The following is a 25,003-nucleotide window of genomic DNA, read 5'->3' as shown; positions in this document are numbered from 1 at the left end:
GAATTCTGTAACTGAAGTCCAGGGGTAAAGGAAGGCCAAATGTGAAACCAGCCATATAAAACTGAGGAGTGACTTTTGTTTTATAATTATTATTGTTATTATATATTTTTTGAGACAGAGTCTCACTCTGTTGCCCAGGCTGGAGTGCAGGGGCATGATATCAGCTCACTGAAACCTCTGTCTTCTGGGTTCAAGCTCTTCTTATGCCTCAGCCTCCCAAGTAGCTGGGACTACAGGCATGTGCCACCACATCTAGCTAATTTTTGTATTTTTAGTAGAGATGGGGTTTCACCATGTTGGTCAGCCTGGTCTCAAACTCCTGACCTCAAGTGATCCACCTGCCTTGGCCTCCCAAAGTGCTGAGATTACAGGTGTGAGCCACTGCGCCTGGCCAACTTTTAAAAACAACAACAATGATAACAGAAAGCTTTACCGTGATGTTGAAGCACCTCAAAATAGCTGGTATGTAGTAAGTGCTTAATAAATGTTGGCTAAATGACCTGAGTTTTGACATTTGTTGGAATTGAAGACCTAAAGTTAGCCTGCTAGATTACATCTGGCAAGTGCTTTCTTTGTTGGAACCTGTGGGTTTTTCAATATAAACTTGGAGCTTTAGAACTTTCATGTCCCATAATCTCTGTAAGATCCTTATAATCAAATTGGATTCGTGCTAAAGTATAAATTATTACTTATTGCCTTGTATGTCCTTAGAGTGGCACTATTTATAAACAAATAAGCTGCAACTGGAATTGGAGTATTTTCAAATGAATGACTTCTTAGTTAAAAAAAAAAAAACACATAAATAGCATTTGATATTTTGTGACAGTGTCTAGGTGAGCAAGGCAAGAAGTCTAATAGCTACAAAAGCCACAAGCCACTTATAGGTGTCTTGGTAAAGAAATAGGGGTTTTTAAATGTAAATAAGAAATACAAATTTTTTTAAATGGGGAGTGAATCCATTTGATCTTTGTTCAATAGCAAATGACATATAAATGCTTGTCACACCTTAAACTATTTCAAATGACAAGTGTCAAAAAATCTCTCTTGCATGTAGCCTTGTAAGTCTCTTAAAATTCTGGAATTTTTTTAAAAAAAGATGTCTATTGGATATAACACTATTGTATTCTGGAAACAAAAAACCCTTTGTCCACTTGGCAGATTAAAAAAAAATAAAGAAAAGCTATGTATTCATTCACAGCAGAACGAAAGAAAGAGTCCTGAATCTTACAAGTTAAAGCCTGAAAATTCCTTTTAAAAAAACCAAAATGCCCTTAGTTTATCAGGGTCATTATTTTCTGAGAGCCACTCCGGCATGGTAGGAGGTATGTGAATCGTATCATGATGTCTACACTGTTTGATCATATTCTTCTTTATGTCAACTCTCCTATTTTTCTTTCTTTTTTTTTTTTTTTAATGTTGTCATCATAATGGCCAGAACTTGTGACTGAGGAGAACAAATCTGGCAAGATGCTGATGTACTTTCTGGCAATAATGCCAGCTCATGTGATGTTCTTTGTTACTTTTTGGGGGATACAGACAGTTCAGGACAAAATGTTCTCTTAGGAGACTTTAAATTAGTTTTTGACAATCAAATCTTCAAAGATGCACTCCCTGATGGCAAAAGCTACAGCACGTATATCTCCTAACACAAAGGATATTGTGTGGAAAAGTCAATGTTTGTGTAGAAGAAGAAAAAAGAAAAAAAAATGAAGCAATTAGCAAGTTAATCTTTTTAAAACATTTGCAACTTGATGCTTTCAGGAATAAAAAAACAAAAAAGTTGTAAAAGCCCTGTAGATGAGGCCCTCATATTCTACAAGCTGTGTCTCTTCCAGTGTTCAGGAAATGGCGCTTCAACGCACATTCAGCTGCATGAGCAGAAACTGCAGTCATTCTTGCTCTCACACGATCTCTCTTCCCCGACAACTAATCCATCTCCAGGTCCTGTCACTGTTGCCTCTTAAATATCCCTTGAATCTCTCTGTTTTTCTCCATCTTCATTAGTGCAAGCTCTTCTTATTTATTAACTCTCCCCTGGACTACTAGAATCAAACTCCTAACTCCACCTGAGTCCTCTCTGGCAACATCCCTTTGCGCCCCCATCGCAAGTCACTTCTCTTCACTGTAGTGAAAGTGATCTTTTTGAAATATACATGTGACCCTATCCCATGCAGCTCAGATTCCAGCAGTGGCTTTCCATTTACTTTCATGAAGACCATAAACTATTACACAGTCTGTAGTCTCTGCATTCACAAAAGGATGCGGCTCAGGAAAAGACGACACAAATAACATGGCACCAAGCAGCAAGTGGTAAGCACAATGTGAATGGTCAGAAGTTATGTGGGTTGAGGCTTTGTGTGGGTACAGTGTATGGTAAGTGGTTCTCAAAGTGTGGTCCCGGATTCAGCAGCATCAGCATCATCTGGAAACTTGTTTCAAATGCAGATACTCAGGCTCTACTCCAGATCTACTACATTAACAACTCCGGAGTTGGGGCCAAGCAGTGCGTGTGTGTGTGTGTGTGTGTGTGTGTGCGCGCACATTGGTGCCTGTGTGTGTGTGTTTTGAGACAAGGTCTCACTCTGTTGCCCAGGCTGGAGTGCAGTGGTGCGATCATGGCTCACTACGACCTCGACCTTCTGGCTTCAAGTGATCCTCCTGGCCTCAGCCTCCCGAGTGGCTGGGACCACAGGGATGTGTAACCACACCCGGCTAATTTTTGCATTTTTTGTAGAGGTGGGGTTTTGCCATGTTGCCTAGGCTGTTCTTGAACTCCTGGGCTGAAGCAATCTGCCTGCCTCGGCCTCCCAAAGTGTTAGGATTACAGGCGTGAGCCACCATGCCTGACCCAGTCAGTGTTTTAAAAAGCCTCTGGGTGATTTGGATGGGTGCAAAAATGTGGGAATATTTGTACAGCAGTTGTTGGGTGCATTGCCCAGATGTCCTAGAAGGACTGAAAGATTTATTCATCTAATTGCTGAGAGTGCTATCAGCCTTCCTGCCCAAGACCTCTTTCCAGGGGGCAGTCTACATCCATTGACTGGTTGATGCAGAAATCTAAAGACCCTGTCCGCAGCTACAACATGGAGCCACCCTAAAAAGCTGCCTTGGCTTCAGAGCTACCTGCGGGTTGGCTGAGGTCTTCGTTGAGATTTCATTGCAGCCCAACTCCTCCTTTGCCCAGCCTGCTTCCTTTCCTTCCATTCCACAGGTGGGAATCCTAGCAGCAGCTCTTGATCTTCCCATGCTCCAATTTTCCTCCCAGAGACTGCTTCCTTGGGTACCCCCTGAGCTGTGGGGCATACTTCACAAGGAAAATGGGACAAGTTGAGACTTTAAAGAGGATGGGGAAGAAGTCAATCAGTGATGAAGGGAGGGGCGGAAGGATTGGACATGGGAGGTGTCCCAAGAGAGGAAAGCAGCATGAGTGAAACATAGCCTAAGGCCCATTAGGAACAGGAGAGCCACAGAAATGGGCTACATCACAGAATGAGGAGGGAGTACTGGGATATTGCTGAGGAAGTAGTTTGTGGAAGGTATTAAGGTCCCCAAATAAAGAGTTTGAACTTGGTTGGAAAGTTAACATCAGGCTCATCACACTAACATTAGTTGGCTCAGTCAGCAATACCCATTCAGTGCTGGGGAGGCACTGGTGAGCAAAGACAGACCTGGTCCCAGTCCGCCAGATCTTACAGTCTCATAGAGTAGCTAGACATAACTCAATCACACGAATGCCAAATTTGCACACACACACTAAATTATAGGGGCTCAAAGACCCAATGAAAGACTCTGTGTACTAGGTATACGTATGTACTAGGTATACCTGTGAGAGACTCTATACTAGGTATACATATGAGACTCTACGTACTAGATATACGTAGGTACTAGGTAGACCTAGTACATAGACTCTGTCATTCAAATTTTGTTTTGGTTTTTCCCTTATGAGACCATGAATTCTTTGAGAATGAAAATTGCTTTGCGTCCTGATTTCTCCAGAATGTAACAGTAGATGCTCGAAAACATTGGTTGAATGAATTATGAGCTCAGGGACTCAACTTCCCACCACTTAGCATGTACTAGATTCTTGACAAACGTTTGTGAATGAATGAATGAATTGTTTTGGTGTCAAGGTGGTTCAACCAGAACTACTTCCAAAGTGCTGATAAGGTGTCATGTTGTTCATAAAGCCACACTGACTTTATTTTAAGAACTGCTGAGAGATTTTAAGAGACCTTCCCTGTGTCAAGATGCCTTTTCTTTTTGAATGGATGACGATAGTAAATATTACTTTAAAGTATCTTTTTTTTTTTTTTTTTTTAATAAAGAGACAGGGTCTCACTTTGTCTGCCAGGCTGGAGTGCATGGTGTGATTGTAGCTCCCTGCAGGTTGTAGCTCCCAGAGACTGGGCTCAAGCCATCCTCTGCCTGCTTCACCTTCCTGAGTAGTGAGGATTACAGGGATGCACCACTGTGCCAAGCTCTAAAATATTCTTACTACTCAAAATAGTCAATAATTTAGTTGTCAAAATTAATTTTTGAACTAGTCAATAATTTGGAAGCAATTTCTGCAAAGCAAGTTGGGATAGAGGGGAGGCCTGGTGTCTGTTGAAGATAAAGGATTAATCTTTGAGCTGCCCTTGATTTTTTATCCTTGAAAAAGTTGAGGATGTCTATGATTGGGGGTTTACTGGGAGGGAGGTGAGGTGATTACTGGAGAGGAAAGGGAAACAAGGTTATTTTCAAGAGTTGGGTAGGAGATACAGATTGGCAAGAAAACACTTCCAAAATAAGCAACAAAAACAAACCCACTTTGTAAAACTGTTTGAGGGCAGATGAAAATTTTAGTTGAAGAGATGCAATTATGTTCAATGCAGGATAGGAGAAATGGGTTTTAGATTTGTTTGAAAGCACTTTTCTGTATCCACCTCCTATGCACAAATGCTTTGATGTAGTGGCAAGTTAGGAAAGAGGAGGGAAGGGGTCAAGGGATGGAGGGAGGGTAGAGTGTGGGCTGCTCAGGTAGGTACCATGGTGAGCAGAGGTTGTGGGCATGTGGGGTTGGAATTAGTGGGATTAGCAGTTTGTAACTGGCTGCCCTTATAAATCCGGGAGCATTAAATATGTCTGGACGAGAGGACTAACAAAAGTTGGCAAAGTGATACATGGTAGAGATGGTCATTCAGTAATGAAGTAATTTGTATTTTCCCAGGGGTGTAGTAGTGAGGATGAGGCTGGGCAGCTGGCTGCAGGAAGATGAATGACAAGGGGACAGTAGGGTGATGGAGGTGATGGATAGCTGGTTGACAGCAAACAGGAAGAAACAAAAGGAGGGGGAGTGAGGGAGAGAGGGAAGGAGGGAAGGAAGGAAGGAAGGAAGAAAGGAGGGAGGGAGGGAGGGAGGGACAGAAAAGAGACAGAGAAATAGAACATATTGCTGGCTCTCTTGTTGTTTTAGCTGCCTAGTGGCTATGTAAACAAGAATCATAAGAGATGGAATATGGGAAATGCCAGCAATATCTAAAAGAGAAACCAGGACAAAGAAAATCCAGAGTGTTTTGCAAAGAAGGCAAGGGTAAGAGCATGTAGAGTTGGAATTCGTGGGATCAGCAGTTTGCAATTGGCTGCCCTTACAATTTAGGGAACATTGAATATATCTGGACCAGAGGACTAAGAAAAGTTAGCAAAGTGGTACATGGTAGAGATAGTTATTCAGTACATCAAGTAATTTGTATTTTCCCAGATTGATGAAAGTGTCTTCATAACCACAAGAATGAAAAACATGTATGAAACTATGGTTTTTATGTGACTGAAAGTTGACAGCATATCAAATGTATCTAAATTGAATTATCTTTGATCATGCCTGGGCATTCAGCTGAGCTGGTGATATTTGGATGGGTAATAAAATAATGACCTGATTAATAAATTATCATATATTTTTCCATATAATTTGTTCTTCTTGGCTTCCTTTCAGCAAAATCATAAATTGTGTTGTTATTGTAAAAGAAAAGTAGACTATCGGGACCTCAAACTCACTATGCCAAAGGGAAAGTTAAACATGGGAATCAAGCCACCAATACTTTTTTCCTTTTGTACCCAAATAGATAACTGTAATTTCACAGCCTGTGTCATAGCCTCATTTGCTCTACTCCCTCTTTTCACATGCTTACTTTATCTTATGCAAAATGTAGATTTACTGAGCACGAGACAATACACAATGGACTCTTCCACACTCCCTCTTTTCACATGTAAAATGTAGATTCAGTGAAGCTAATCAGAGCCTCACAAGACTGTAACCATCTGCCTCACTGCCTACCCTTCCTCCCATCTCCTTTTTTCCCCTTTTTGCTTGCTCTTTCTGCTTTAAATACTAAAGTTCACAAAATCTCCCTTGGAAAAATCATAGGTCAAAGATGCTCCTGGGATTTGTGTTTCTTCCTGGGCACATCCTCAACCTTGGCCAAATCAACCTTGAATCGTTTGAGACCTCCCTCAGTCACTTTTTGGCTTCCATTTTGGTAGCTACAGAGGGATTCTCTGGGTAGATTTGGCCCTTGGCCAGCAGCAACTCTCCTATCAATGCCTGGTACTGGCTGGGGTTTTTTCTGTTTTTTTTTTTTTTTGAGTTGGAATCTCACTCAGTTGTCCAGGCTGGAGTGCAATGGCATGATCTTCAGTTCATTGCAACCTCTGCCTCCTGGATTCAAGCAATTCTCCTGCCTCAGCCTCCTGAGTAGCTGGGATTACACGTGCCCGCCACCACACTGGGCTAATTTTTGTATTTTTAGTAGAGATGGGGTTTCACCATATTGACTAGGCTGGTCTCTTGGCCAGGCTGGTCTTGTACTCCTGACCTCGTGATCTGTCCGCCTTGGCCTCCCAAAGTGCTGGGATTACAGGTGTGAGCCACTGTGCCTGGCCAGCTGGGGCTATTTTTATTTCTATGACTACTGGGATGATTTGCTGAGGTCTGGGAGCTTCTCCCTTCAGAGGTCCCTGACCTCACCCAAATTTTCAGTTGAGATGAGGTTAATTCTGCTGCAGAACTCCTTTATGGGAGTTTAGTTTACTTTCAGCAAGGAAGATGAGTTTCCCACTTCCGTGATGGTGGAGAGTAGCCTTTAGCTTAGACCCCATCTCCAGGTAAGAGGCTGATTTGGGGATTCATTTTGGTATTTGGTAGCTGTGGGTCAAAGTTAATTGTCAGCTGGCTATCACTTCTCCTTATAATCAGAGATCTAGGCTATATGTAAATTTTAAGAGATGAGGTGAAGAGGTAGGTAGGGTGGTCTGGTCTTGTTAAGTTTGGGCATCATCTTTCATCCTGAGAGTGATGAGAAGTCATTGAAGAGTTTAAAGGTGGAAAATGCATTGTGAGGAATGGGTGGGACGATGCCTAGGCTGCAGGCAGAGATCACTTTTTTCTGTTTTTGTTTGTTTGTTTCAGTCCATCTTTTGTTAGATTTGACTAACTTCTGGTCCCCTCTTATGTCAACTGAAATCCCTGCAGCTGCAGAAAGACAAATTTTACCTCTAAAATCCCTGGCTGGTTAAGAAAAATCAAAATTTGACTACCTGAGAGGTTTTATTTACATAAGACTGCCTTCCCAGCCTCTCTCTCTGTGCTGTTAAAGATTTTAGTGATCTCTTATATTAAGCAATTAATGAAAAAGATAAACTTTTTTAAAGGACAAAGGCTAGCCTAAAAAAGTTCTCTTGACTAAAATAGGTGCAAAAAAGTCTGACCTAAAATAGTTCTGGTAGTTAAAATTCCCATCAGGGCTTGAGTTCGTTTCTTAATCTGGGAACAACAAAGGCTACTCCACCTTGTGGCCTAATAGTTAAAATTCTTCAGTTTTACCTCCACTGCATGGGTTTGATTCCTGGTCAGGGAACCCACCCCTCTTGGTGTGATACTTGTGTGAATGTCTTTTAGGGTACCAACTTATTATTGACCCATTCCCTTTCCTTGGGAAGCTTTTGATTTCCTGTTTTCTTCTGTCTGTTTGGGGTCACACAAGGCTTTTGAGCCTTTGTGTGTGGACAGTCAGTTGAGACGCTAAGATCCTAGAGAACATGTCCTGAAAGAAATGTGGTCTATACCCCCTTTATGGATAGTGAAATTTTCCTTCTCTGAGCTGTCTTTGGGGTGATTCTAGATCTTGTAAAAAACTGCTTGCCACCTCTTTGGAGACATCTCATGTGTCTGTGGTTGTTACAACCTTGGTTGAAACACTTGGGAAGATACCTTTGCAAAAGAAGTTCAAAAGCAAAAAAATCAACCGTTTGTCCCAGCTCAAATCTGGTAACAAAAGATCCGAAAGGATTTTTTTAGAGAGCTCTGTGGTTAGAAGTCAATTTAATTAGAAGCTGATATCTAGCCTTTATGCTTTCAACACCTTTTGTTTCCTGTTTCTTGGAATTTTTTTTTTTTAGTTGACTTAAACATTTTTTTTAAAGATGGGTCTCACTTTGTTGCCCAGGTTAGAGTGCAGTGGCACAATGAGGGCTCACTGTAGCCATGCTCTTCTGGGCTCAAGTGATCTGCCCGCCTCAGCTCCTCAGTAGCTGATACTACAGGTGTGCACCACCACATCTGGCTACTTTTAAAATATTTTTGTAGAGATGGGGTCTCACTGTATTGTTCAGGTTGGTTCTAAACTTCTGGTCTCAAGCAGTCCCCCCACCCCAGCCTCTAAAAGTGCTGGGATTACAAGTGTGAGCCACTATGCCTGGCTGGCTAAAACTTAAAAAAAAAAAATTATGTGCTTAGTATCTTTGTTGGCTTTCTTTAAAAAAAATTGTTCTCCTGTTTATATTTACTCCACACTATTCCTCCTTCTTCTTTGCCATCTTCATTGCTCTGAGTCCTCATCCCACAGGATATGGGCCGATCACAAAATGGGCTGATTGGGGTTGAGTTGTCCATCAGACTTGAAGGAATGTCCTTGCAGTGAGGTGCACTGTGGAAGCATTGTACTGTCTTGTCCCGTGGCTTTTGCTTCTTTTTGGGGACCCAGTATTTGGTATAAAAAATGGGATCCTTGAAATTTTGGGGGACCTGTGTTTTGCTTTCCAGCTATACCTGCTTCTCACATATTTAAATATTAGGCCCTAAAAATTGCATGCTTTCCTTTCTGTATTCACTAAATGGTTCCACCCGATGAGGCGGGAGAGTTAGTTCCCTGACACCCCCCTGAGGATGTGTAACATGGATGTGGCATGTCTGTTTGGTCACCACCGCTGCTCAAACCCCCCTTATGGGAGGGGGAACATGCAGACAGACAGGTGCAGGAGCTGAAATGGGCATATGTTACAGTGTGCTCTTTTAGCCTTGCCATCTGTGGATGGCTTAAATGTTAACCAGCTCAGTGGACCCTCTGCCTTTCTGCAAGGGCAGAGGGCAAGTGTGACAGCTTCCTGTATCCCAAGCTCTTGTCCAGTGTCCTGGAAGAATCAGGTCACACACAAACTTGAAGGATGGTGAATGTGGGGTTTTATTAGGGTTGGAGGTGGCTCTCAGCAGGATGGATGGGGAGCTGGATAGGGGATGGAGTGTGAAGATAATCTTCCCCTGGAGTTTGGCCATCCAGTGGCCGATTCTCCCCAGCCAAACTCCTCCCAATGTTTCTTTTCTTCTCTGCTGCACTGTTCTACCATTTGTCTGCTTGTTGCCTCCTGGAGCCAGGGGTTTAGGGTTTATATGGGTACAGGATAGGCGGCATGGTGGGCCAAAAGGCAACTTTTCGAGTACTAAAACAGGAATGCCTGTTCTCACTTAGGGCCACAGGTATCCAGGCTTGAGGGTGGGACCTTTACCAGGGAACTGCTCTCTTCTACCCAGTATTTCCCTGTCTTCTGTCTGTATCACCATGAAGCCGGTAATCTAACTAAGAAAACAAGCTAAGCCAAAAATCCAAAATACAACTTTCAGGCATTTAGCTGGCTATCTTTAAACTCCTTTGTAAAAGAAACATCTTTAAGAAAATTCCCATTTTGTAAGGGTGTCTGCCGGTATACACTAGAAACATTTACCATTGTTTTAATGTTACAAGTCATACTTTGCTTAAGGTGGTTTTCCTGGTCTCTTAATTGAACTTTTACTTTCACCCTTTAAAACCCCTTTGGTTTGAGCAAATGATGTTACAATATTTAGGCCTAATGCCTTAGCTCTGTGCTTTGAGATATAAATTTTCTACCTTGTTTCACATAAGAGCTGTCCCTTTAGAAATGTAAATTTAGGGTTGCCTAGCTGACAATTGTTTAGGGCAGGAAACAGGTAATCAAGAGAGTGATAGTCTAAAGTGGAGGTGAGATTTTGAAAACTGGCAAATGAAGAATCTTATAAATATATAAGATCTGCTACTGTCTATGGCTCTGTGTGTTTATACGTGTTGTGTGTATGTGATGTTTCACTACCAAAATATGTAAAAGGGCTCTAATTAATTGGCTTAAAGAAAAAAGGAAGTGCTTAAATCAAATGTGTTACCACAAAAATAGAAACTTTAATTCAAATGCCTTGTAGTTCACATGACTTTAATAATCTTTAGTAAATTAAGACAATTTAAAAATTATTGGTAAAATAAAAAAAGTCTTCAGAATTTAATTTAGACATTTTGTCTGAGTCTATTGATTAGATACTATCTCTACCAGATGTTTTAAGGCATAAAACTTGCTTCTATGATTTGTTTTCATACCTAACTTGTCTATAAACTTATGTCTTTAGATTTATTTATTTATTTAATTTTTTGGAGATGGAGTCTTGCTCTGTTACCTAGGCTAGAGTGCAGTGGCGCGATCTTGGCTCACTGCAACCTCCACCACTTGAGTTCAAGCAATTCTCCTGCCTCAGACTCCTGAGTAGCTGGGATTACAGGTGTGTGCCACCACGCCAAGCTAATATTTTGTATTTTTAGTAGAGACAGGGTTTCACCATGTTGGCATAGGCTGGACTTGAACTCCTGACCTCAGGTGATCCACCCACTTCAGCCTCCCAAACTGCTGGGATTACAGGCGTGAGCCACTGTGCCCAGCCTTTTATCTTTAGATTTAAGTTTTTAGGCTATGACGAGGCCTAGCTCCAGGCATTGTCCTTTGTTCTGGACTTTGCATCTGGTACATAATTAAAATGGCTTACCTCCAAGGTTTTTCACTAAAAATAAGAGTTACTAAAAGTTAACATTGTAATAAATGTATATAATTGAAATTACTAAATACAAGAGAAAAAATTCTCCATCGAAAGTGTATAAGGGAAGTAGGACGTGTTTTTGGTTTAAGAAAAGTTATCAGAAGGCATGAAAATGTGGTTTTTGTTAAAAGGAAAGTAATTTTGCCTAGTTTAAAGGTTTTTTTTTTAAATTAAAGGAATAAAAAAAGGACAGATAAAACTACACAAATATAAAAAGTTGGAAAAGAAGGTAAATTTTTGTCCTAAAGTAAGATGACAGGACAAAACTGAAGGTTTAAGCAAATTGTAGAAGGTTTGTAGAAGACTGACCTTGTGAAAGGAATTCTATGTGCAGTTAAGTTGTCTAAAATTTAAAATGATTATTTACTTTTTCTATATAGTAAATATTAATATCAAAAGCACATTGATGTTAGAGTCTGGGCCCTTGAATTGGAATAACAGAGTTTTACAGGAGCATTGATTTGTTCTTTAATAGAAAACTGTAAAAAGGTTATAAAAAGACTTATGGAAATCTTACTTTGTGATCAAACTGATTGAGATTGAGATGGATTTGTTGACAATATTTTAATAAAAATTGGCTTCAGCATTAGTAATACACTAATGTAATGGTAAAATTTGCTTTTCTCTTTTAAATAAGATTTTTGTGAAATACTAAGAGATAAGAAAACATTTATCTTTTGAATGAGCTGGAAAAAAAGACAGTTGAGTGACAAATTCATCTGGCCTCATGCCATCTGATTTGGTTTGGCTGTGTCCCCACCCAAATCTCACCTTGAATTGTAATAATCCCATGTGTCAAGGGCGGGGCCAAGTGGAGAAAACTGATTCATGGTGGCAGTTTCCCCCATACTGTTCTTGTGGTAATGAATAAGTCTCGTGAGATCTGATGGTTTTATAAATTGGAGTTCCCCTGCACAAGCTCTCTTGCCTGCCACCATGTAAGACGTGCATGGTCCTCCTTTGCCTTCAGCCATGATTGTGAGGCTTCCCCAGCCATGTGGAACTGTGAATCCATTAAACGTCTTTTTTCTGTATAAATTATGCAGTCTCAGGCATGTCTTTATTAGCAGCATGAGAACTGACTAATACAGTAAATTGGTACTGGTAGAGTGGGGTGCTGCTGTAAAGATACCCAAAAAATGTGGAAGAGACTTTGGAACTGGGTAACAGGCAGAGGTTGGAACAGTTTGGAGAGGTCAGAAGAAAGGAAGTTGTGGGAAAGTTTGGAACTTCCTAGAGACTTGTTGAATGGCTTTGACCAAAATGCTGATAGTGATATGAACAATAAAGTCCAGGCTGAGGTGGTCTCAGATGGAGATGAGGAACTTGTTGGGAACTGGAGCAAAGGTAACTCTTGTTACACATTAGCAAAGAGACTAGTGGCATTTTGACCCTGCATTAGATTTGCAGAACTTTGAACTTGAGAGAGATAATTTAGGGCATCTAGTAGAAGTAATTTCTAAGAAATACAAAGTGTTCAAGAGGTGACTTGGGTATTGTTAAAAGCATTCAGTTTTATATATTCACAAAATTATGGTTTGGAATTGCAACTGTGTTTAGAAGGAAAGCAGAGAATAAAAGTTTGGAAAATTAGCAGCCTGATGATGTGATAGGAAAAAAAAAAACATTTTCTAAGGAGAAATTCAAGCTGGTTGCAGAAATTTGCATAAGTAATGAGGAGCCAAATGTTAATTGCCAAGACAATGGGGAAAATGTCTCCAGGGCATGTCAGAAGTCCTCAGGGCAGCCCCTCCCATCAGAAACCTGGAGGCATAGGAGGGAAAAATGGTTTTGTGGGCTGGGCCCAGGGCCTTGCTGCTGTGTGCAGCCTAGAGACTTGGTGCCCTGTGTCCCAGCCACTCCAGCCATGGCTAAAAGGGGCCAACATAGAGCTCAGGCCATTGTTTCAGAGGGTGCAAGCCGTAAGCATTGGCAGCTTTCACGTGGTTTTGAGTCTGTGGGTACACAGAAGTCAAGAATTGAGGTTTGGGAACCTCCACCTGTATTTCAGAGGATGTATGGAAATGCCTGGATGTCCAGGCAGAAGTATGCTGCAGGGGCAGAGCCCTCATGGAGAACCTCTGATAAGGCAGTGTGGAAGGGAAATGTGGGGTTGGAGCCACCACACAGAGTCCCCACTGGGGCACTGCCTAGTGGAGCTGTGAGAAGAGGGCCACCGTCCTCCAGACCCCAGAATGGTAGATTCACCAACAGCTTGCACCATGCACCTGGAAAAGCCACAGACAATACCAGCCTGTGAAAGCAGCCAGGAGAAGGGCTGTACCCTGCAAAGCCACAGAGGCAGAGATGCCCAAGACCATGTGAACCCACCTCTTGCATCAGCATGACCTGGATGTGAGACATGAAGTCAAATGAGATCATTTTGGAGCTTTAAGATTTGGCTGCCCTGCTGGATTTCAGACTTGCATGGAGCCTGTAGCCCCTTCATTTTGGCCAATCTCTCCCATTTGGAATGAGTGTATTTACCCAATGCCTGTACCCCCATTGTATCTAGGAAGTAGCTTTCTTGCTTTTAATTTTACAGGCTCATAGGTGAAAGGGACTTGCCTTGTCTCAGATGAGACTTTGGATTTGGACTTTTGGGTTAATGCTGGAATGATTAAAGACTTTGGGGAACTGTTGGGAAGGCACGACTGGTTTTGAAATGTGAGGACGTGAGATTTGGTAGGGGTGAGGGGCAGAATGATATGGTTTGACTATGTCCCCACCCAAATCTCACCTTGAATTATAATAATCCCAATGTGTTAAGGGCAGGACCAAGTGGAGAAAACTGAATCATGGAGGCAGTTTCCCCCATACTGTTCTCGTGGTAGTGAACAAGTCTCATGAGATCTGATGGTTTTATTTGCACAAGTTCTCTTGCCTGCCACCATGTAAGATGTGCATGCTCCTCCTTTGCCTTCAGCCATGATTGTGAGGCCTCCCCAGCCATGTGGAACTGTGAGTCCATTAAACCTCTTTTTCTTTATAAATTATTTAGTCTCAGGCATGTCTTTATTAGCAGCATGAGAACTGACTAATACGCTATCTTATTTTGATTGTATTGTTTGGGAAACTGAGTCTCCTCTCCATAAAACAGTAAAAGTTTTTGCTTAATTTATTTAATAAATATTTTTATTCATTTATTTTTTAAATTTATATTTATTTATTTTGAGACAGGGTCTTGTTGGTCACCCAGGCTGGAATGTACAGTGTCACAATCATGGCTGATCACAGCCTGAACCTACAGACTCACGCAATCCTCCCACCTCAGCCTCCTAACTACCTGGGACTACAGGCACCCGCCATCACACCCAGCTAATTTTTAATTTTTTTTTGTACAGGGAGGGCCTCACTATGTAGCACAAGCTGGTCTTGAATTCCTAGACTCAAGTGATCCTCTGACTTTGGCTTCCCAAAGTGTTGAGATTACAAGTGTGAGCTACTGAGTGCAGTGGTTTTTGCTTTTAAAATCCTTGAATTATCATTTGGCTAAACTAATGACTTATTTTACAGTGACCTGTGTACCTATTTTGTGATATCAAGTGTTTTAAATCTTTGATATTTAACACATTTTCCAAAATCAAAATTTCAACTTCTAAATTCTTTTTTATCTCATTAACTTTTTTAGATATTAGGTCCCCTTAAGTCCAAAGGAGACATATTGAGCTTATTTGCTATGTTAAAAATTATACAAGAGATGTCAAATATGAAATGGTGTTTAACTTTCTTTGGGTTATATTTTATATGTTATTAATATGTGTTCCAAAATTGTATGAGATTCCTATAATTCTGCTGTCTTAATGTTATCAGCTATAATTATAATATGTTAAATTGTTACATACCAAGAAGATAACCAAATTTCCTTGACAATTGTGTTTTTAACCATGAGTGTCCTACGACTTTTGTCATCCACAATTATTGTTTTACTTTGATTCTTCCCAAAAAGCTGTTTATAGTCGGCTACAGAAAAAAACAACAACAACAACTAGCTTTTTTGGGGAAATTTATGGAAAAGACTCTTCTGGGTGCTATTAAAGGCAGATTTCAGATAATTTTAGACATTGTGCCATTAGGCTAGAGAGAAAATTTCCAGGATTCTCACTGGAGAGCTAATGTGTTCATGAGGCTTGCTAACCCCAATCAAATGGAATGAGTTAATTGCATGGGACTGAACTAATAGAGGACTGAAATAATGTTTCTATGACTTTTTTGTTTGAAACATTGCTGATATTTTTGTGTTTTTTTGGTCAAGAAAAAAATCGATCTATTTTTACCTTTTAACAGTTTTGTAAAGTATACCCTTGTGAGCCAAATTTGAAGCATATTTCCTTTTCTCTACCTGATTTCTCCAGAATTTAGAAACTATTTGTAAGTATTCTTAACTTATAACAATATAGTTATTTGCATAAGTTCAGCAAGAATCTGTTTTCTTTTGGAATAGGCTATAATTGGAGACACTGGTTATTTTACCAAAGCTTTGACTGGCATGGCATATTTTCAGATATGACCAGAATGCTTTGAGAAATTGAGATGATGTTAGAGAGCCAATAAAAGCCCCTTGGAGGCTGGGCATGGTGGCTTATGTCTGTAATCCCAGCAGTTTGGGAGGATGAGGCAGGCAGATCACCTGAGCTCAGGAGTTTGAGACCAGCCTGGGCAACATGGCAAAACCACATCTCTACTAAAAATACAAAAAAAATTATCTGGTTATGGTGGCATGCATCTGTAGTCCCAGCTACTCAGGAAGCTGAGGCATGAGTATTGCTTGAATCCAGGAGGTAGCAGTTGCAGTGAGCTGAGATCATGTCACTTCACTCCAGCCTGGGCAACAGAGTGAGGATCTATCTCAAAAAAAAAAAAAAAAAAAAAAACCCTTGGAAAAACTGGCCTTGTACATTGTTTATGAAATTCCTTTATAGGGTTATTGACCTGTGGTAAGTAGAGAATGTCATTTTCTGACAGGCCCAGGAATCTCATTTATTTTGGGACCTCAAGAAGAGAGGAATTGAGACAGGTATCTGCAGGCACAGACAAATTCTTGGCTGTGCTTGAGAAAGCTTTAAAAGTCTAATCTGAGATTCCTTATGAAAAAGTTCCAGCAAAGCCAATTTAAAAAAAGCCTATTGGCCAATAATTATTCTTGCTGTACTTTATGCAACTAATCAGGCCAAGTATAATGAGACTAAAACTTTTTGCAAATAAATTGGTCTTTCTGTGACTTGTCTTTGGTAAAAATAAAGGATTGAGAGAAAAAAGTTATGTTTCAAAAGATAGCTGGGCACTGTGGCTCACGCCTGTAATCCCAGCACTTTGGGAGGCCAAAGTGGGAGGATCACCTGAGGTCAGGAGTTGAAGACCAGCCTAGCCAACATGGTGAAACCCTGTTTCAACTAAAAATACAGAAATCAGTGGCTCACGCCTGTAATCCCAGCACTTTGGGAGGCCGAGGCGGGCGGATCACGAGGTCAGGAGATCGAGACCATCCTGGCTAACACGGTGAAACCCCGTCTCTACTAAAAATACAAAAAATTAGCCGGGCGTGGTAGCGGGCGCCTGTAGTCCCAGCTACTCGGGAGGCTGAGGCAGGAGAATGGCGGGAACCCGGGAGGCGGAGCTTGCAGTGAGCAGAGATCGCGCCACTGCACTCCAGCCTGGGCGACAGAGCGAGACTCCGTCTCAAAAAAAAAAAAAAAAAAAAAAAAAAAAGAAATCAGCCAGGCATGGTGGTGCATGCCTGTAGTCTCTGCTACTTTGGAGGCTGAGGCAGGAAAATTGCTTGAACCCAGGAGGAGGAGGTTGTAGTGAGCTGAGTTCACTATAGTATACCTGTTAGATTCTAGCTTTATTCATTTTTTTTCAGTTTTTATTATTTGTCTACAATTTATTTGGACTGGATTCTGAATTCTTTCTTGACTACATGTTTCCAAACTAACATTAATCAATTTTTTTTATCCCATTTTTCTGAGTTGGAATCACTAGAAACTAAAACTGTGCTTTCCTTAAAGCCCTCCAGACTGCACTTAGACACCTTAAAATTCAGGAGAAATAACAGCAACCTATGCATATGTGTGTGTGTGTGTGTGTGTGTACATATATATACACACACATATATACATACATATATATACACACACACAGACACACACATATATACACACACACACATACATATATGCCACCTTCGTGCCTGCCACTGATGTATGGACTTCTCAGTAGTACAGGCTGAATTGGTTTTCCAGGATTGCTTTCCCTTTGCTGCTACAATTTGTCCTTGGTCCCTTTTCTCTTTCTGTTTTTGGTCTTTGTTTTCTTTCTTCCTTTCTCCCCCTATCTTTCTCTGTGGGGTATGAGACTTCATGACATCTTAGAAATGAGCCTTCCTAGCCATGTGGATACTAGCCTTCTGGGAATAAATCATTCTAGTGATGATTTATTTTCTTCTACAGTACTTTCTTTGAAATATTTTGAAGAACAGGGGTGATATGGTTTGGCTGTGTCCCTACCCAAATCTCATTTTGAATTTTAGCACCCACAATTCCCATTTGTCATGGGAGGGACCTGGTGGGAGGCAATTGAATTATGGGGCTGGGTCTTTCCCATGCTGTTCTTGTGATAGTGAATAAGTTTCATGAGATCTGATGGTTTTGTAAGGGAGAGTTTTCCTGCACAAACTCTTTCTTGTCTGCTGCTGTGTAAGGTGTGCCTTTCACCTTTCAACATGATTGTGAGGCCTTCCCAGCCAAGTGAAATTGTGAGTCCATTAAACTTCTTTTTCTTTATAAATTACCCAGTTTTGGGTATGTCTTTATCAGCAGCATGAAAATGGGATGTAAATGGGGGATGTAAATGGGATGTAAAAAGGGGGGAAATGTAAAAGAAAAATAGAATTGCAGGGCCCCCAAACTCACTATGCCAAAGGCAAAGTTGAGCTTGGGAAATTAACTTGGTAATCGACCAATACTGTATTTCTTTTGAGCCCAAACAGATAACTGTAATTTCACAACCCCATGTCATAGCCTTATTTCCTCTACTCCCTCTTTTCACATGTTTACTTCATCTGATGTAAAAATGTAGATTTACTGAGCATGAGACAATGCATAATCGACTTTTTCCTCTCCTCCCACTTTTCACATGTAAAATGTAGATTTAGTGAAGCTAATCAGAGCCTCACAAGAATCTAACCATCTACCTCACTGCTCATGCTCACTCCCACCTCTTTTTGTCCCCTCTCCTGCTTACATTTTCCCCTTTAAATATTCAAGTTCACGAAATCCTCTTTGGAAAACTCATAGGTCACAGATGCTCTTGTGATTTATGGTTTTCCTTGGCACATCCTCAACCTTGGCAAAATAAACCTCTCATTGATTGAGACCTGCCTCAGTCACTTTTTGGTCTATATTATAAAAAAGATTTTCACATAGTTGGTATTCTATTAACAATGATACCAAATGAGGCCATCTTTCTTCAGTCAGTGTAGGTCTTTGACTTTTTTTTAAAAATTAATTTCAATTTGAGAAAGCGTCACTCTGCTGAGACAGAGTTGAAAACAAACCATGAAATGTATGTATCATGTTCAAACATTCTAATGGGGCCACATTTGGTAAATTATTATTGCAGAAAACAAAAAATCTTAATTTCATCACATAAGCTATCACTTATGCTGTCATTTTCATCATCTGCTAAATCTATACAGTAATATAAAGAACCAGTATCAAATTTCTAGACTTACATGTACACAGATTTAAAAGTAATAGGAATTGGAATTCTAAGTAATAGGAATTGAAAACTGTACATTGTTATTCATGAATCTGTTACATTTATGCTGAGAGGAAGAGCTGTCAAGTTAATTAATCTATCTCTTATCTATCTGACTGAGCACTTCTGTCCACATTCTCCCTGCACCCCAAAGCTGTGTCACTCTCTGATGGTGGTAATGGCCCAACCCAGAGCATTAGGCACAGTTATGTTTTGTTTTTGAGGACAGAAAGTAAGTGAAGTAGCATTTTCCTGGGGCCTAAAGCATTCTTCCCAGAAACAAATGTTCAGTCACAAGTTACCAGTTTCCAAACCAGAGGTAGCAGGTGGTTGTTGTCCTCCTCCTCATTCTTCTGCTGCTCCTCCTTCTCTTTCTCCTCTTCCTTCCTTTTCTTCTTTTTCTTATAATATCTTTAAGGAGATACAATTCACATACCATAAAATCCACCTAATTAAAGTGCTTTTTAGTGTAGTCACAAGTTGTGCAACCATCACAACTAATTCTAGAATGTTGCATTACCCCCAAAAGAAACCATGTACTTGTTAGTGTTAGCAGTCAATCCCTATACTCCTTCCTGCTCCCGGCCCTGGCAACCACTAATCTACTTTGTATCTGTATGGAGTTGCCTATTCCAGATAGTTCATGTAAACAGAATACCACAAATGTGACCTGTTGTGTCCGGTTTCTGTCACTTAACATAATGTTTTCAAGGGTCATCCATATCAGGGCATTTTTTGGTATTTCATTCCTTTTTATGGAATGGCCAAATAATATTATGACCAAACAATATTCCATTGCATGGATACTACATGTTGTTTATTCATCCATCCATCAGCTAATGGATATTTGGGTTGTGCCTACTTTTTTTTGCTATTATGAATAACGTTATATGAATATTTGTGCATACTTTTATGGCTAAATAATATTTCATTGTATGGATACTATATTTTGTTTATTCATTCATCGGCTAATGAATATTTGGGTTGTGTCCACTTTTTTGTTGTTATGAATAATGCTATATGAACATTTGTGCGTACTTTTTTTTAAGACAGCATCTTGCTGTGTCATCCAGGCTGGATGTGCATACACTTTTTGTGGACATGTTTTCAATTCTATTGGATCCATGCCAGGGGAGTTACTGGGACATGTGGTAATTGTATGTGAGCTTTGAGAAACTGCCAAACTGCTTTACAGAGTAGTTGCACAATTTTGCAACCAACCAACCAATATATGAGGCTTCCACTTTCTCCACATCCTTGTCAATGCTTATAATTGTCTGTCTTTTTTCTTTCTTTCTTTTTTTTTTTTTTATAGGCAGGTCTCCCTCTTTCACCCAGGCTGAAGTGCAGTGGTAGGATCATAGCTCACTGCAGCCTTGAGCTCCTAGGCTCAAGGGATCCTCCTGCCTCAGACCCCTAAGTAGCTTGGACTGAAGGCATGCAGGCATGCACCACCATTTCTGGCATTGGCACATTTTCATTTACCGTAGACTTTCATGGAATAGTTTTAGATTTTCATAAAAATTGAGAAGATAATACAGAAAGGTCCTATATATCCCATAGCCAGTTTCCCCTATTACTAACATTAGTTATGGTACATTTATATTACATTATTATACATATCAATATATATTATTATGTATTGATACATACATATGATATTATACATATCATTACATTATGATACATTTGTTACAATTAAGAACCAATATTGATACATCATTAACTAAAGACCATAGTTGATTCAGATTTTTAGTTTTACCTGTCTGTTTTGGTTCTAGTATCTCATCCAGGACACCACATTACAGTTACATATCATGTCTTCTTTGACTCCTCTTGGTTGTGACAATTTCTTAGACTTTTCTTGTTTTCCAAGACCTTGAGGAATAATGTTCAAGTATTTTGTAGATGACCCTGTATTTAAATTTATCTGATTCTTTTCCTCATGATTAGTCTTGGGTTATGGGTTTGGGGAGCAAGACCACAGAGTTAATGTACCATCTTTATCACATCCTGTCAATGGCATATACTACCAACATGATTTATGACTGTTCATATTGACCTTGATCACCTAGCTGAGGTCATTTGTCAAGTTTCCCCAGAGTAAAGTTACTCTGCTCCCCTCCCTTTCCTCCACCCTCAACTTTCCATTCTACACTCTTTGGGAGGAAGTCACTATGTATAGCTTACACTAAAGGAGTAGGAATTTATGGTCCCCCTTTTCGTGGGCAGAAATAGCTACATAAGTTATTTAGAATTCTTATGCAAAGTTAGATTTGTCTTTACCCCATTTATTTATTGATTCAACCATTTATTTATATCAGTATGGACTCAGATTTTTATATTTTGTTTTATAATCCAGTACTACTTTATTTATTATCTTGCTCAAATTATTCCAGATTTGGTCACTGGGAGCTTTTACAATTTGTTTCTATACTCCTTTGACACCCCCATCAATGTAGGTTTCTTTCTTTTTTTTTTTTTTTTTTTTTTTTTTTTTTTAGCATTTCCTTACTTTCTGGCACTATAAGATGCTCCAGTCTCAGCTTGTTGATTTCCTTCTTTAGTAGCAGAATTAGCCATTTCTCCAAAGAGCCCTGTTTTTTTGTTGTTGGAGAATGGTATAAAAATCAAGATCTGGGTGCTAAATGTGCTCCTTGCTACTGGAGCATCATTGCTTCTAGGCTGTCTGAGCTGACAGAGAAAGGAAATATATGTGTGCATACTAACTGTAATATACTAACTGTAATCTAGAAATATTTCTATATGTAACCTTCTGTATCTATATTAAGCTAAATGTGAGTTCATGCTGATGTCTCCAATTGATCCATTACCACATGGATCATCCTTCCTTTGCTTAAATGTAAATTCCCAATCCAACAGTGAGAAACCTGGCTCCCCCGATCTGCCATCAATTTGTTTAATTCCAGTATACATGTAAGGCAATAGCAGAGTTGTTAATATCAGAATTATATCCTGTTAAGGCTCAGAAAATGATACCCCAACGTATGGTCCTTTAACATGCTGAGCACTTAGAATTAAAGGAAATTGAAAGGCCTTAGAAGCTGCCCCCATGGAGGCCTGTCTGGCTTTCTCTTGTTTCTCACCCTACTCCCATAAGTGCAGGGAGGGGCTCTCCTGAAGTTCCCTTCTCTGACTGAGGGAAGTTCTTCCAAAAGGAATACATTTGTGTTGAGACTCCTCCCTAGGAATTTCATCAAACAACCAGGAAAGATTTATCACCAGAGGAGATTAAAAGTTGTCACCACACCAAAACAGGCTATTGCCTATTCTTCAGCAGCAATAAAAAACTCCTAAACAACTTTTATGACCTGAGAGACTTTATTTACATAAGACAATCTTTGTTCACCATGCAGTTCCTCTCCTTTTCCTCTCATAACTTGTCATCACCTCCCCTTCAAGCCCCTATTCATTTTATGCTATGAAACCTTCAACCATCTGCCTCCTCCTGTGAGTCTCATATTTTTCTGAGGCTTCCATTTGCATGTATGTAATTAAAATGGTCTTTCTCTTCTTAATCTGTTTATTGTCAGTTCATTTCAGCAGACTTAATTATCAAACCTCCAGAGGGAATGTTTAAACTTCCCTATAACCCCCATGGGAAACAACTTGTGTCAACTAGGAACTGCTTACTTGCAGTTCCTTTTGCCTTTAGTCTTACAAACTCCAGTAATTTCCAAAGTTACTTAGATCAGCACCTTTCACCCTTACTCTTTTGAGTTTGTTTCCTACATTTGTACTAATAGTTATGTTCTCTTGTCACAGTCTGCATTCCTGTGATTCCCTGACTTCTTAAATGATTAAAATTGTTTACATAAAATTTTGACCCTTTGTGCAGTAAAGTTCTATATGTTTTCACAAATACACAATGTCATGTATACACCATCACAGTATCATACAGAATTGTTTCATTGCCCTAAAAAACTCCTGTGCTTCACCTATTCATTCCTCCCTCCCCTCAAACTCTGGCAACCACTGACATTTTTATTCTCTATTGTTTTGTCTTTTCCAGAGTGTCATATAGTTGGACTCACATAGTATGCAGCCTGTTCAGAATGACTTCTCTCACTTAACAGTATGCATTTAAGGTTCATACAGGACTTTCTGTGGCTCGATAGCTCATTTCTTTATTGTTCAATAGTATTCCATCATATGGATGTACCAGTTTGTTTATCCATTCACTTATTGAAGAAATGTGTGTTGCTTCAAGTTTTAACCAATTATAACCTTGTTATGAACACGTGTGTGCTGTTTTTATGAGGACAAGTTTTCAAATCAGTAAATACCTAGAAGTGAAACTGTTCCAACTGTCCCATAGAAATGACATTTAAAAGTTTTGGAACACACATGGAAATTGACCCTTCAGGTCTTCAAACTTGAAATTTACATTTCTCTCATCTGAGTTCCTCCCTTAGGAAACCGAACCTCAGGCAAGGGACTTAAACTCACCAGATCACCACATCGAAATAAGATGCCAGACCCCCTCATTCATCATAATTGCTTCTTTACCCCCCTTAATTCCTTCCCTCACTATGTAAGCCTCCCCAGTTGTAGTTGGTCAGGGATTTGAGACTTTATCTCCCATTCTCCTTGGCTGCAGCACCCAATGAAATACTTCTTTCGTGGCAACATTCATTGTCTCAGTGATTGACATTCTGTGTGGTGAGCAGCAGGACTGAACCCCGTCATTTTGGTAACAGGAGCATGATTGCTGGATCAATGCTAAGGCTATGCCTAGCTCTTTAAGAGCCCACCAAACTGTCTTCTAAAGAGGCTGTACCATGTCACATTTCAATGAACAATGAAGAGTTCCTGTTGCTCCACATCCTTGCCATCTTTTGGCATTTTTAGTGTTTTCGCTTTCTACCATCCTAGTGGGTGCTAAGAGATAACTTATAGTTTTAAATTGCAATTCCCTGATGACAAATGATGTTGAGCACATTTTCACATTCATGTTTATTTTTGATGTCTATTCAGACCTTTTGCCCATGTTTAAATTGGGTCATTTGTCTTATTAAGACTTTTTTTTGTGTTTTTTTGAGAGGCAGTCTCACTCTGTCACCTGGACTGGAGTGCAGTGATGTGATCTCAGCTCGCGGTAAACCTCCGCCTCCCAGGTTCCAATGATTCTCCTGCCTCAGCCTCAGGAGTAGCTGGGATTACAGGTGTGTGCCCTATGCCCAGCTTATTTTTGTAGTTTTAGTATGGACAGGGTTTTGCCATATTGGCCAGGCTGGTCTTGAACTCCTGACCCCAGGTATCTGTCTGCTTTGGCCTCCCAAAGTGCTGGGATTACAGGCATGAGCCACTGAACCCGGCCCTGAGTTTTAAGTTCTTACCTGCCTAATTGTCCTGGCTAGAACCTCCAGTACAATGCTGAATAGAAGTGGTGAGCTTGGAGATCATTTTCTTGTTCCATATCTTAGGATAAGAGCTTTCAGTCTTTCATCATTATGTATGATGTTAGCTGTGGGTCTTCATAGATATCCTTTCTCAGGTTGAAGAAGTTCCTGTTTACTTCTAGTCTGTTCACTGCTTTTATCATGAAAGGCTACTGGAGGTTGTCAAATGCTTTGTGTCTACGGAAATGATTATGTATTTATTTTTTGTGAATTATCCCATTAATATACTGGATTTACTGATTTTCGTATGTTAAACCAATCTTGCTTTCCTGGGATAAATCCCAATTGATCACAGTGTATAATTCTTTTGATATCTTGCTGGATTTCATTTGCTAGTACTTTTTTTTTTTTTTGCCTCTATATTCAAAAGGGATATTGGTATTAGTTTTCTTTCCTAGTAATGTCTTTGGTTATGGTATCCATGTCTTCTTTAACTCATGTGTCTGGTTATGGTATCCATGTCTTCTTTAACTCGTGTGTGTGTGTGTATGTATGTAACCCTAGGCACTCTAAAATGCAGGGCTCAGGGCAGGAAACTCTCTTGCTCAGCTCTAACCCTTCTGGTCACCTCTTAGTGACTTTTTCCCCCTTTAAGTCTGCCATTGAAGGACATTATATCCTAATTACACCTGAATAG

The 25,003-nt window shown here is 40.0% G+C and overlaps 1 protein-coding gene across 12 annotated transcripts in view; it reads left to right on the top strand.

The window, feature by feature from the left end:
• SUMF1 (sulfatase modifying factor 1) overlaps nucleotides 1-25,003 on the top strand; it is a 636,667-nt gene that overhangs the window by 126,334 nt on the left and 485,330 nt on the right. The window lies entirely within an intron of this gene.

The sequence above is a fragment of the Pan troglodytes genome, chromosome 2 (assembly GCF_028858775.2).
Source record: "Pan troglodytes isolate AG18354 chromosome 2, NHGRI_mPanTro3-v2.0_pri, whole genome shotgun sequence".
In the NCBI taxonomy this organism is placed as follows: domain Eukaryota; kingdom Metazoa; phylum Chordata; class Mammalia; order Primates; family Hominidae; genus Pan; species Pan troglodytes.
Note: the sequence above shows the minus strand (reverse complement) of the source record. Positions and strands in the feature narration are given on the sequence as shown.